Here is a 13,162-nt window from a genome sequence, read left to right as displayed (position 1 = left end):
ATCATTGGCATGAAACCACTTGGCCAAAGCTTTCCCAAGCTTCTTTTTGCCATCCCCCATGAGCATAATGTCCACCCGAGGCTGCGCTTGTGCCCTGCTGCGTGCCAAATCTATGTCAAAGGGAGCTTGTGAAACACTTTGACTTAGGTAGAACCCGTACAATCATGCACAAAAAAACAAAAGTAAATACACTAGTACTATTGCATTCAACATCAATTTCTCAATTATACAAGCCTTTACTTGTCAAGTGTACTTTGTTGATTAGCTGAACAACTAGCAGACCCACTTCCAGTAGTCTTACCAAAAGGCAAAGTGTTGGCATGTTCCCTCAATGACTCTCTCACCGCCATCTCAATCTACCCAGCTTCATCAGGAGGAATTCTTGCCCTGCCAAAAGTACCAAATCTCTGTTTGCTTGTATAACCTCCTTTTCAACATAGAGACTAAGGTCCTTGTTTCGTTTCCTCCTTACTCTCCGGATTGCCACTTCATCCGTCATTAATGTCTTAACATTAAGAGGCACATTTTTTCAGGACGCCACATTCCCAGACAATCCGCCCAAATGCTCCCTGAGACGGCTCACACCTCCACCCTTAATGCGAGCAGGGCAATAATTGCAGCTAAAGCCATTGCCAAGAGGCTCACCATGGCTCCAAGGGTTCTCAATGGTTCCTGTTAATTTCACTCGTCTCCCTACAGTACCATACAAGAATAGGAACATATGTGTAAGAGATAATATAACCGCTAACAAATATGATGATATGCACATAAAAGCGATAATATAGCAGCTAACAAATATGATGATATGCAGATAAAAGAGATAATATAGCCGCTAACAAATATGATGATATGCACATAAAATAGGAACATAGTTACCAAACAAATGTGAATGGTTATATCTTTCTACCTTTGTCATCCTTATATCCATCAAATGATCAATGAGCCAAAACATATTTAAGTGCTTGTTGTTCATGAATACAATCAATACATTGCAAGTGCTAATAATAGGTTACTACCTCCTTGAGTGACCACCTCAACAGCGCCATCTGTTGCCGTGTTCCTACCAGCAGCACCACTGGTGGATGATGCGCTGGCGGCACCCTTGCCTCGATCCATCCCTCCCTCACCTTCTATGACCATCGCAACACACTAGAGACTCCTCCGATGGCCGAGTGCAGTAGAGCAGTGCACAGCAGAGAGCAGAGGGGCTCAGCAGCGAGCAGAGACCAGAGAGCACGTCACTAGTGCACGGGCTTGGCGCTGAGCAGAGAGCGTTGGGCGCTGTCGCGCTGAGAAGAGAGCACTGAGCGCTGGCCGCTGAGCAGTGAGCAGCGCAGCCCCGCGCCCGCCCTGCCTACTCGCCGTCTCACTAGTCGTCAGCAGCGCCACCCCGCCCGAGCTCGCCGTCTCGCCAGTAGCGTCGCACCGCCGGTGCGCCCTATTGCTCGCCGTCCCGCTCGCAGTCGCCACCGCGAGCCGCTCGCCGTCCCGCTCGCAGCAGTGCTAGCTCGGCGCCAACTCGCCCAGAGCTCGTCTCTGCTCGCCGCTCGGGCGTCGGGCGCAGGGGCGCTCGGCCTTAACCACACATGGCGCGTCGCGCGCACCGCAGAAGCCGGCAAGCCGCCTGCGAGCTCGCAAACGGGACGAGGACGATGGATTGATGGTCGGCGGCCAGGCAACCAGAGGCAAAAGCTGAGCGGCGGCGCCGGCGGCCGGTCTAATAGAGCCGGGTGGAGATTGGGGAATTGGGGATTGAGAGAGCTAGGGTTGGTGGAGACTTGGAGTGGAGGCGTGTTGTGGGCCGGGCTGAAATAGTAGGCGTGGTGTGAGCCGGTGACAATTCAAAAAATCTGAAAAGTTTGGCCGGCATAAAAAAAAATCGGGCCCCACCGGTAAACGGGAAAATCGGGTTTATCGGCATCTCTATCGGCGATAATTTTTTCCCTGAACAAGACCACCTGCCCATAAACTCCCCATTGATGCACATTTCAAAACAAGCCATCCAGGGAACAAAAAATGTAGCTACCTTATGCTTGCCCTTGATCATGGGAGGAAAAAGAGGAACTGCACTGGTTGATAGTGGGAGTACAAATAGCTTTTTGGACGTTACTTTTGCCAACAAGGCATATTGTCACATTGAGCACACCCCTCTACAAAAGGTTAAGGTGGCTGAGGGTGGTGAGCTTCTTTCTGGAGGTTTCACCCCACATGGAATCTCCATGTTTACAAGGAAAAAAATCCAAGACCAATTCCAACTGCTGGAGCTAGGGAGTTATGGTATGATCCTTGGTTGTGATTGGATTTTCCAACATAGCTCAATTAGCCTTGATTTGAAGAAGAGAGTCTTAACTATCACTAAAGAAGGGCACAAGCAAGTGCAATTCCAGGACTGCTTATAGTCTGAATTGGGGGGACAAATTGAACAAAAGGGCTTGGAGAAACTACTGCACAAGGGAGCAGTGGGATGTCTTACACATCAGTGGACATATAGATGGAGACCAAGAAAGGGAGCTAAAGGATGAGGATATCTCAAGGCTACATTCTGAATACTCTGAAGTCTTCAGTGAACCATATGGACTGCCACCTGGAAGAAATTGTGCTCATGCAATTCCACTTAGACCTGGAACTGTGCCCCTAAATATTAGCCCCTATAGAATACGTTATTACTAAAAAGATGATGTGGAGAAATTTGTCAAACAATTATTGGACCAAGGGCTAATTCAACCTAGTGAGAGTCCATATTCTTCACCTTCAATATTGGAAAGAAAAAAGATGGGAGCTGGAGATTTTGCATTGACTATAGGTAGCTGAATGACCAAACTATCAAAATAAATATCCAATTCCAGTTGTTGATGACCTATTTGATGAGCTTCATGAAGGAAAAATCTTTTCCAAACTTGATTTAAGGTCTGGATTTCATTAGGTGCTCATGAAGACTGAAGACATACCAAAGATTGCCTTTAGAACACATTTTGGGCACTTTGAATTCCTTGTTATGCCATTTGGTTTAGCAAATACACCTGCAACTTTTCAAGCAATGATGAACCATATATTTGCTACTTCTCTCAGAAAATTTGTCTTGATATTCTTTGATGGCATATTGATTTACAGCAAGACCATGGAGGAACACAAGCAATATCTATCAATTGCGTTGCAAGCATTGCTAGATAATCAGCTCAAAGCTAAAAGAACTAAATGCACGTTTGTTGTACAGCAGATAGAGTATTTGGGCCATGTGATTGATGAAAATGGACTATCAACTGACAAAGCCAAGGTGGAAGCAGTGAACAAGTAGCCAATCCCTAGGTCTGTCACTGAACTAAGAAGTTTCTTACGGATTGCAGGCTACTACAAGAAATTCATTAGGAACTATGGACTCATTTGTCGACCTCTCCATGATATGCTCAAGAAGGATTCCTTTGCATGGGGCCCAGATCATAAGGCATTTGAAGAGGTAAAGCACTAGCTTACTGTGGCACCTATTCTTACATTGCCCAACTTTTCACTGCCATTTACATTAGAAACTGATGTTAGTGGGTTAGGGATTAGGGCTGTCCTAATGCAAAAGGGGAAGCCAATTGCATTTTTCAGTAGGGCTCTTGGTAAAACAACTAAAGGACCTCAACCTATGACCTTGAAGATTTGGCTATCCTAGAGGCTATCAAGAAATGGAAACATTATTTCCTTGGAACTAAGCTAATCATTAGGAAAGACCAACAAAGCTTGAGACATATTGTTGACCAAAGGCTGGCTGAAGGAATCCAGCATATGCTTATGTTAAAATTGATACATCTAGACTATGAAGTGGAATATAAAAAGGGAAGAGAAAACAAAGTGGTAGATGCCCTTTCACGAGTTGACCTCAGTTGTTCAGCTCTAATAGCAGTGCAACCACTCTGGATTTCTGAAATTATAAAAAGTTAGAGCAATGACACTTAATGCCTCAAACTCATAGCTCAACTAGCAATTACCCCTGACCCCAACTCTGCATACACATTGCATGCTGACATCCTCAGGTATCAAGGGAGAATTCGTGTGGGTCAAGATGAGGAAGTCCAAAGGATTATTCTGCAGGCAATGCATTCATCAACTCTACAGGGACATCCTAGCATTACTGCCACCTACCAAAGGACCAAGAGGCTATTCCACTGGAAAGGGTTAAAAAGGTCAGTAGAATCTTTTGTCACAACTTGTCCAGTCTGTCAAATGGCAAAAGGGGAGCAATGCTTCTATCCTAGGCTTTTAGATCCCCTCCTAATCCCTGATATGGCCTGGTCCTATATTTCTCTTGACTTTGTTGAAGGTTTACCTAAATCCAATGGAAAAGATGTGATACTTGTAGTTATTGATAGACTAACAATGTATGCCCATTTCATTCCATTAAGCCATCCATGTACTGCTAGTACTGTGGCAAATCTGTTATGGACAACATTTTTAAGTTGCATGGGCTTCCTGCAGCAATGGTTTTAGATAGGGATAGAGTGTTCCTCAGTGATCTCTGGCAAGCACCTTTCAAACATCTGAATGCCTCATTGCACCTTAGCTCTACCCATCATTCTCAAAGCGATGGCCAGACAGAAAGAGTAAATCAATGTATGAAAGTTTATCTCAGATGTATGGCATTCGAAGAACCCAAGAGGTGGTCATACTAGCTGTCCTTAGCTGAATGGTGGTATACCACCAATTACCACTCTTCTTTGAAGTGCATCCCTTTTCAGCCTCTATATGGTTATGCTTCACCATTGATCAATGAAATCTCAGTACCAAGACCTGAGAGCCCAGCTATGGAGTTCCTCACTGATATGCAAGAAACAATATCCAAATTGAAGATCAACTTGTCACAAGCTCAAGCTCCAATGAAAAAGTTTACTGACTTGAAAAGAACTGAAGGAGAATTCAATGTTGGTGATATGATTTACTTGAAGTTACAACCCTACAGACAAACTGCATTTGTGCTAAGGGGATCTCTCAAGCTGGCAACAAAGTTCCATGGACCATTTTTAATTCTACAGTAAGTGGGAAGAGTGGCATACAAATTGCTGCTACCTAATGAGGCTCAAATTCACCCTATATTCCACATTAGCCAACTAAAGAAACACATTAGTTCTCATGCTATTCCCTCTGCAGACTTGCCTCTAGTGGATTCTCACGGCCGAATCAAAGAAACTCTAGTGGAAGTGCTAGAGATAAAGGTCATGCTCAGAGGGGATCGTGTTGTCACACAACGGCTTGTGCAGTAAAAAAAACACTCCTCCAAATGAGGCTACTTGAGAAGATAAAAGTCTCATCAAATTTGTCTTCCTTTCCTTTTATAGAAGCATCATTCACAAGTGGTAGCCTTAAGACCCATATCCTAACAGATGATCTGTAGGCTCAACTAGTAATCCAGCTTCCTTAGGCTTCAACACTTGAGGGCAAGAGAGAAAATATGTCACGACCAGTAAGTAGCATCATATGCTGGAGGATGAAAGATGCCACTTTGCCCACATCGGGTGGCTACCGAGACTTCATCCATTATTATAGCACTGCTATAATTATTTTTGGCAGGTAAACACTTATTGAACTGAGTTAGGATAGCTAAGGTAGCTTAAGCATAAATTTCTTCCTGTAATCTCGTTTATTGTTGTAATAAGGATGTAGGTGTATAACCACCGTTACGTCATGAGTTGGAACTCTATGCCATTATGTCTTAGCCCAAGAACACTAATGAATATAGCGCTCGCCTCAGTTTTCCCCCATTCTGTTCTTCCTTGATTCTTCGTGATTTCTTGTCGATTCGCCCTCAGATTAACCCAAATCAAGTCCCGAGCGTGTCACAATAGTGCCATATGCTGCTCAGGCTGCTTTTGGACGCTAACATTAATTTGGAGGGTGCGGTTCAACGTGGGCCACCGGATCTCGAGGTTGTGGGTCATCGAAGGCCGCCACCACCTCCGCATGATGCCGCAGCCTTTTGTGTGGGCGGTCGTCCCAGTCTTCATCTGCTTAGAGGCGCGTGCGAGCAGGCCAATCTCCACCACTCTGCAGCCAGCCATACTGCCCTGGTCCCACAGCCACGATCCGACTAGAGCGTCTCGGCAGATGTGGTAGCCGCCAGGGACCGGTTTCTCGCAGGTAGCGGCAGGGCGGTGGCATGGAGGGAGGAGGGAGAAGTGGCCAAGGAAGAAGCTAGCCAGATCTTCGGCCTCACCACCCCCTTTCCCTTGGACCTCAACAACCTCTGGCTGGCCTTCGCCTCTCAGCTCCGGCTTGATCTAGCCTGAGCACTAGCGAGTGAGCGGGAGATCTCGGAACGGACGCGATTGAGAGGTGATAAGCCACAATCAGAGCAAGCCAAATCCGCCGAGACGATGTCCGATTTCCCAAGAACAACCCACCTGTTCACCGGAATCAACCGTTTCAGACAAACCCACAAGTCGTTGTCCCAAAAGTCAAGCAACAAATTACAATTCTTGCTCCGAAATCACGTACCTGAAGTCAAAGCTGCCTGGATCTGCAGCATCGACAACAGGTATCTTGGCCGAGCTGCATCAGAAGGAGAAAAAAAATCCAAAAAATTACTAAATTTCAAAATAATCTCTTGCAAGCTTAGGGCCCACGAAGAATCAAATAAAAAGGCAACATAGGTGGCGGGCGCATACTCCGATGAGCCTTCTGTGGCAGCATGGCCGGCGGCGTCATTTGGCGGCAAGGTGAGGGTCGCCATGGAAATTTTTTCTAGAATTAAAATAGGAGTTGCAAATTTTGTTCATATAGACAAAATTAATTTCTAAATTTAAATTTGTCATAGGTTATAATTAAGTTTGTTGCACTCATGTTGCAGTAGTTGCAATAGGATTTTATGCATAGAAAATGTTTGCAAAAGTTCACTAGAAGGCACTCGTTTAAATCTCTTTTGAAAATTGTTTAGATTTATAAAAGAAAAGATTTTCTAAATTATAAAAATGGTTCCAGTACGTTTCCCTTCCCATAAAATGTTTGCAAAAGTTCACTAGAAGGCACTCATTTAAACCTCTTTTGGAAATTGTTCAAATTTATAAAAGAAAAGCTTTTCTAAATTATAAAAAAGGGTTCCAGTCCGTTTCCCTTCCCTGGCCCAACTCTTCCCTTCCCTCCTCTCCCTTCCCTCTCCCGTTGGGCACCGAGCCAGGCTGCCCCGCACCTAAGCTGACCCATCCCACCGCTCTCTCTGCCTCACGGGACCAGCTGGAGCTGCACTGCCTGAGCTGAGTCGCCAAGCCGCCCACCTGACTCACCTTCTTCTTCCTCCCACCGTGGATTCTGCCCCCAAAAAAATCCTGCCGCCCTTTCAAATACGCGCCTCCCTGTGCCGTTTCCCTTCAATTAAAGGTCGTGGCCATGATCCTCTCCCCTCAATCAAATATCCCCAGCCGTTTCCCCATCCTTTACCCCTCTAAAATGCAAAAACCACCGCATTTAACGCCATTAAGGCCGCTGGCAATTTTCTCCAATCCCCAGCCGATTCGTTTTCCCTCTCGTGCATATAAGCCGCCCTCCTTCTTCTTGGTGACATTCTGCACCTTTTCCACACACTCTCACCCCGTTTCTCGCTTGGATTCACCATCAGCATTGTCTTCTTCTTCAACTCCAGTGAGAGCTCCGTCTTCGCTCTTTTCTCCATGGTCGAGCCCTTCTAACCCCTTTTCTCCCATTCTCCGGATTCGCAGGGTCACCAGAGAAGCTCCCGGTCGCTTCTTGGCATCGTTCGACCCCTGGAGCACTGCGACATCAAGCTCAAGCCCCGCCGGCTGCCTCTCATCATTGTCGGCCACCCACCACCCCTATCTGCCACATCGAGATTGATCCCCGCAACCTCCTCTTCATTTACGCATCCCCCCATCGAAATCCATGGCCAGAGGCGCTTTTTTGCGTCACTCTGGTGAAGTTCCAGCCACCCGCCGCTGTTAGCCGACCGCCGGCCACACCCAGTGCCCCCGTTCTGAGTTCTTCCCCCCAATCAATTTTTGGTCATCCGATCAATATCTAGCGGCACAGATCACATACCCCTTCACTCATGTGTAACCAGTCCACTGTGGACCGTGTACCTGCTTTCAGGCTGCAGTCTATGGACCCATGAACCTTTTTCGTGGGTTTTTCAATAGAAAATATTTCCTTTTTGCTTTATGACATCATAATCAGGATTTTTCAGTATAAAAATTAATAGTTTTATTCTCTGCAATCAAAAAAATATTTGCAGGAAAGCCCCTAGAACTTCAAAAGCTTATAACTTTGTGCTAGTAGCTTTGATTTGGGCAATTTTCACATTCAAATTCTTGTAGCAGCATGTAGAATCTTTTTATAGGGTTTTTACCTAGTTTTAGTACTATTTAGTATACTATTCTTAGTAGTTTTCCTTGTATGCTTTTCCAATATGTCAATTAGAATGTGATTAGTTCGGGAACCTGCAAGATCAAGCCTTTGAAGACTTCAAGAAATCCTCAGCTGAAGGCAAGTGTCCTTGAACATCTTGCTCCTATTTTAGGATATTTATGTGGTTGTTTATCCTTCATTGCATGCTTGTTTAAATTGGAATCCCTATTTCTAGATTATGTATGATTATCCTTGTCGCCGTTAATGAATCATGGGTTATGATGGGTAGTTATGCTAGTGCTGTCATGGTTGGGTAAATGTTAATCTTCACTAATGCCTATGCAACATGAATTGGGTATGGTAATTTTGTAGCAACATTGTATATGGATCATAATAGGATGTTTGTGTGATGATGGTGCCAGAATGCACGTGTGCGGGTAATGCACAGTTGGTTTGTGGTTGTTCCTATGTGGGATTCTAAGGACTGGTTCTTAAAGCATGTAACCAGTCTAAACCGCACAACCATGAGGCTTATATGGGTATGGTATGGCCAATTAATTAGCCACCCCTTTGATTGTGTGGGCACTAGTGGGTGGTTGAGTGGCACAAGAGGGGGCTTTTGTAGTAATAGAATCACTGTTAGCAATCAAACCTTGGTGGGTGCCTACAAGTCAACGGGAGCTTATAAAGGCCTTGTAGTGAGACCCCAACTCCACACCCTGGAAGTGTGAAGTAACACGAGAATCACTCGTGGGGAAAGCTGTGCAAACTTTGCAGAGTATAAAACTTATTGATCAGCCATGCTCATGGTCAAGAGCGGCTTGGACTTCTTCTTAATTAGCTGGGATTAGGGTTTTGGTATGGTTGGGTAGCCGGGTAATGGGATTACCTTGTGAGTCTTGGTAGTCGGATGGAATCCGATGAGTCATTCGTTCTTGATATTATTATGTCTTCACACTTAGTAAATAGGATGCCTGTTGTAAGAGTTATAGTTCATAGTTTCTTAGTGCAGTTAACCAATGTCTAACATTTCCTTGACTTAAGCCATATAGCATGTTTTCCCTACACTTGCGGAGCATATTATGTACTCACACCCATTGTCCCCTTTCTTGGTTCCCTTTCCTGTTCAAAAGCCGTCAATGAAGCTACATCCTTCGATGAGGACGACTTCGACCCGGACCTCCTGTTTCAGGCTGGTGTGCCCCCAGTTGACGCTTGTGAAAGATGGAAGACCCTATGGCGCTGAAGCTCTCTTTTTTCATTGCATTTTTCTTTTGGACCCTTGGGTCCTTTTATAATATGTTAATAACGTTACTGTAATAATGGCACTGTAATGATATACTTATGTTGTATCGCGTGTATGGAAACTTGATCATGGTATACATGTGTTGTACCTGGTTTTGTTCCTTCAATACTGGGTGTTACAGAAGTAGAATCAAAGCCGTGTTGACCGTAGGATGCAACCTAGATTGAAAGGACGTGTTAAGAACTTATGTTTGTACAAACTACTTTTGTAAAAAAAAATTCTTTTAGTTTTTCCTTACTCTGCCTATTGCTCTTTATAAAACTGTTACTAATTTTCTACCTTCTTCTAAATTTTAGATGGCCCACACAAAGATCACCCCATGCAACTGTGTGCTAGTTCCTGTTCAGGAGATCCCTATTGGTGCTGTCTAGGCGCACCAACCCCCTACCAACTTCTACTCTGATGGACAGCTCGATGACTATTTCGCCTGCATTCTATGGTACATGCTTCAGGGTCTAGGCTACCATAATGCTCCACTCTACAAGGGAGTGAGAGTTCTGCTCAGAGGCCGTGGTTATTCCTGGTCAGTGGAGGTGACCATCTTTGAGAAGACCACTAACAATGGTATTCTCCGGGTTCGCCGTGTTCACTCTGCCGTCACCCTTAGAGCTACCTTCGAAGCTAGGATATAGGACATCGCCCATTAGGCTCTGTTGTTCTCTACAGGGTGAACAGATAGGTCCTCCATCTCACTCAATTTGACATGTTCCCGCAGTTTGGATGGATGTCTGAGAGAGCAAGTCCACCTCATTGCCACCCTGTACGCTGAGCTCGACAGAGCTGGAGGATATACATCAGTGTCACGCAGAGCAGGAGCAGAGCATCTGCAACCTGCTGGAGGATCCCAACCAGTTCCCTGAGGAGGCTCCTAAGAGACTCGTGGCTGCACTACCCCATTCCCCGTCGCGTAAGAGGCTTCATCTAGAGGCTCCAGCAGGTCCAGCATGTGCAGCAGGTGAGGTGCAGTGTCGAGCTAGGAGGATGTCCTTAGCTGAATAAATCGTTTAGCCTCAGTTATTTCAGTTGTATATGTCATTTGTTGAGTCTGTGGTCATTGCTTGTGTCTGTAATGTGAGCCTTGTTATAAGTTGGATCATGGCATGAGTGTTGGTGTAATGTGGGGGTTCTTCCTCTACATTGCATCAGTTAATAATATGATAATAGTTGGGGGTCCCTTCTTTCTCTCGTGCTATATCTGTTCTTGTCTGTTCTTGTCTCTTATTTCCACCCTTGCTTTTCTCTTATGTTCCCCCGCTCGTACCTTGGCTACCAACAGATGATGAAAACTAGGCGTGGCAACACCAACAACGACAACGTCAATGACAACAATGCCAACCAGCGTGATCTTCCACCCCGCCTCCTCTGATGGATGCCAACCAAGCGATGACCATTCTCCAAGGCTTGGTGTAGGCTATTAATCAGCAACCTTAAGTCCAGGAAGCACTGCTGCAGCAACAGCAGTCCAGGCTCCAAACTTTCTTGATGTAGGACCGAACACAACGACTAGAGGGGGGGGGGGGTGAATAGGCACCTCACAAAATTTCTTGCGAAACTTGATGGCCTTCTCCTACCTGATCACTCAATGCTCCTCAACAAAAAAGAAAGTGAAAGCAAAATGAGAGAAATACAAGAGAAGCCTGAAACCTTGTGACTTTGTGGATAAAGTATGAACACAAGGATCGATAAAGTCAATCTATGATCCTTGTCACAAAAAGCTTAAAACTTTACAAAGAAGACTAAAAGATAGGCATCGGACAAGAAAGATCATAAAGTTGATGACTTAGAGGCAAGGAATGCAATACCGAAATTTGTACTATTGTACACACATTTTATGCCCCTAGCAATAAGAAGATCAACCTCGCATGGTGCTAAAAATTTAAGCTCAAAAAGGAGAAACAAAAATCACAAGCCAAAAGACAAGCTCGCAAGGAAATGTGGAGGTGAGAATGAGCGAATAGAGAAACTTGTACTTCATTAATCTTAGAGGTCAACCCTATTTTACGAGGATTACAAGAAATTTTTCCTCTCAAAAAGCTCTAACCTATTATAAAGCTAAGCTTATCGTCTCCTCTCTCCTAAAGCCTATCTCTTGGATCTCAAATGGCTGGCTTAACGGTTACCACTAGCCAACCCCTTCTATTTATAGGCCTAGAGGGGTTACTTAACCCTTAAGCATCATTGTTCCCAAATTACCCCTTGCTAACAATGGTCTCCCACCTACCATAGGGGCATTTTGATCCGAATTTTGCTCCATCCATCGAACGGCCGTGACACCTTCACGACTTAGCTTCGCCTTGATGCTAGCTTCACGGTGATGCCACGTGCACTCCATCCTCCTATGGTTTTGAGGTCAAACCGTGAAACCGCTTCGCACGCTTCTCAAAGTGTGACTTGTCACTGCTTGACTTGCTCTCAAGCAAGCATCCCGATGTTGATGCGTGTCTCCTGCATTGCGATCTTGACCGCTAGCAAGTCTCTCTCACTCCCGATCCCTCAGGCAGCCATGTCACTCGCACCGGTATCCCTTTTGCTTGACTTTGTCAACACATCGTCTTTACCAACCTTCATCCCATTCCTTGCTTGATCTTCATGTGTGTAGCTAGGATCACCCCTGACTCCGCTCGGTCTCCTTGATCGTTCGGCACTAAGCACCCCACTTGGCTCCGATCACCCGTCGTCGACCGTCAAATTGCATCCAGCACCTGCATATCAATAGACAAGCAAAAATGTATCTCCAGAGCTAAGTAATTCATCACATGTTAGTCCAAATCAAAACCCAATTGAGAAGGACAAACGTGGCCAAAAAGGTGAACACCGGATGTTCCAAATAATTGTTTAATGCTTTTTGAGTCCAAATATCTTTTCATTATTCACATTTAGACAAATATACCATGTGTTAACCTATTCTTGTTGAAAGCCTACATATCATTATCTTTCTCACACTTGCTAAGCGCGTCATGTGCTCACACTTGCTATTTTTCCTATACCATGCGACATGTATGGTGCTGCTCAATGAGTGAAGATGTTGAAGACTATCAAGATGAGATTGTGAGGTTTTAGGCGCGTGTCTCCCGGTCGGTTGCCTATGGTGTTGTTGTGCACCAGTGTTTCTGTTCTGCTGCAGATATCTACATAAAAGACAATATATGTCAATTGTAGTAAGAGTTTAACGTTTATGCTATAAAAGTATTACTTTTGTTACTTCACCTGTGACGTCATTATATGTGTTGAACATCCTAGGCACACATAAGCCGCATCTGATTTTGTCTGCTTGTGCTTCATTAAATAGATGTAACCATATCTACTAAAATTGTCAATGAAAGTAATGAAGTACTAAAAAACACCTCTAGTGCATTGGTAGTGGCGACATGCTAGGGTCGGAGGTGCAGCAGGCGTTGGAGTCAAAGTCAAAGACTGAAGACGTATTAGCAGAGGAGGCACACTCCAAAGCCTGTTGGAGTTGGTGTATGCGGTATTGGGACCCGAGGTCGGAGTCCATGCCGAGGCCGATTTAGATTCTTCGGA

This window comes from Phragmites australis, chromosome 9 (genome assembly GCF_958298935.1).
Source record: "Phragmites australis chromosome 9, lpPhrAust1.1, whole genome shotgun sequence".
In the NCBI taxonomy this organism is placed as follows: Eukaryota; Viridiplantae; Streptophyta; class Magnoliopsida; order Poales; family Poaceae; genus Phragmites; species Phragmites australis.
Note: the sequence above shows the minus strand (reverse complement) of the source record.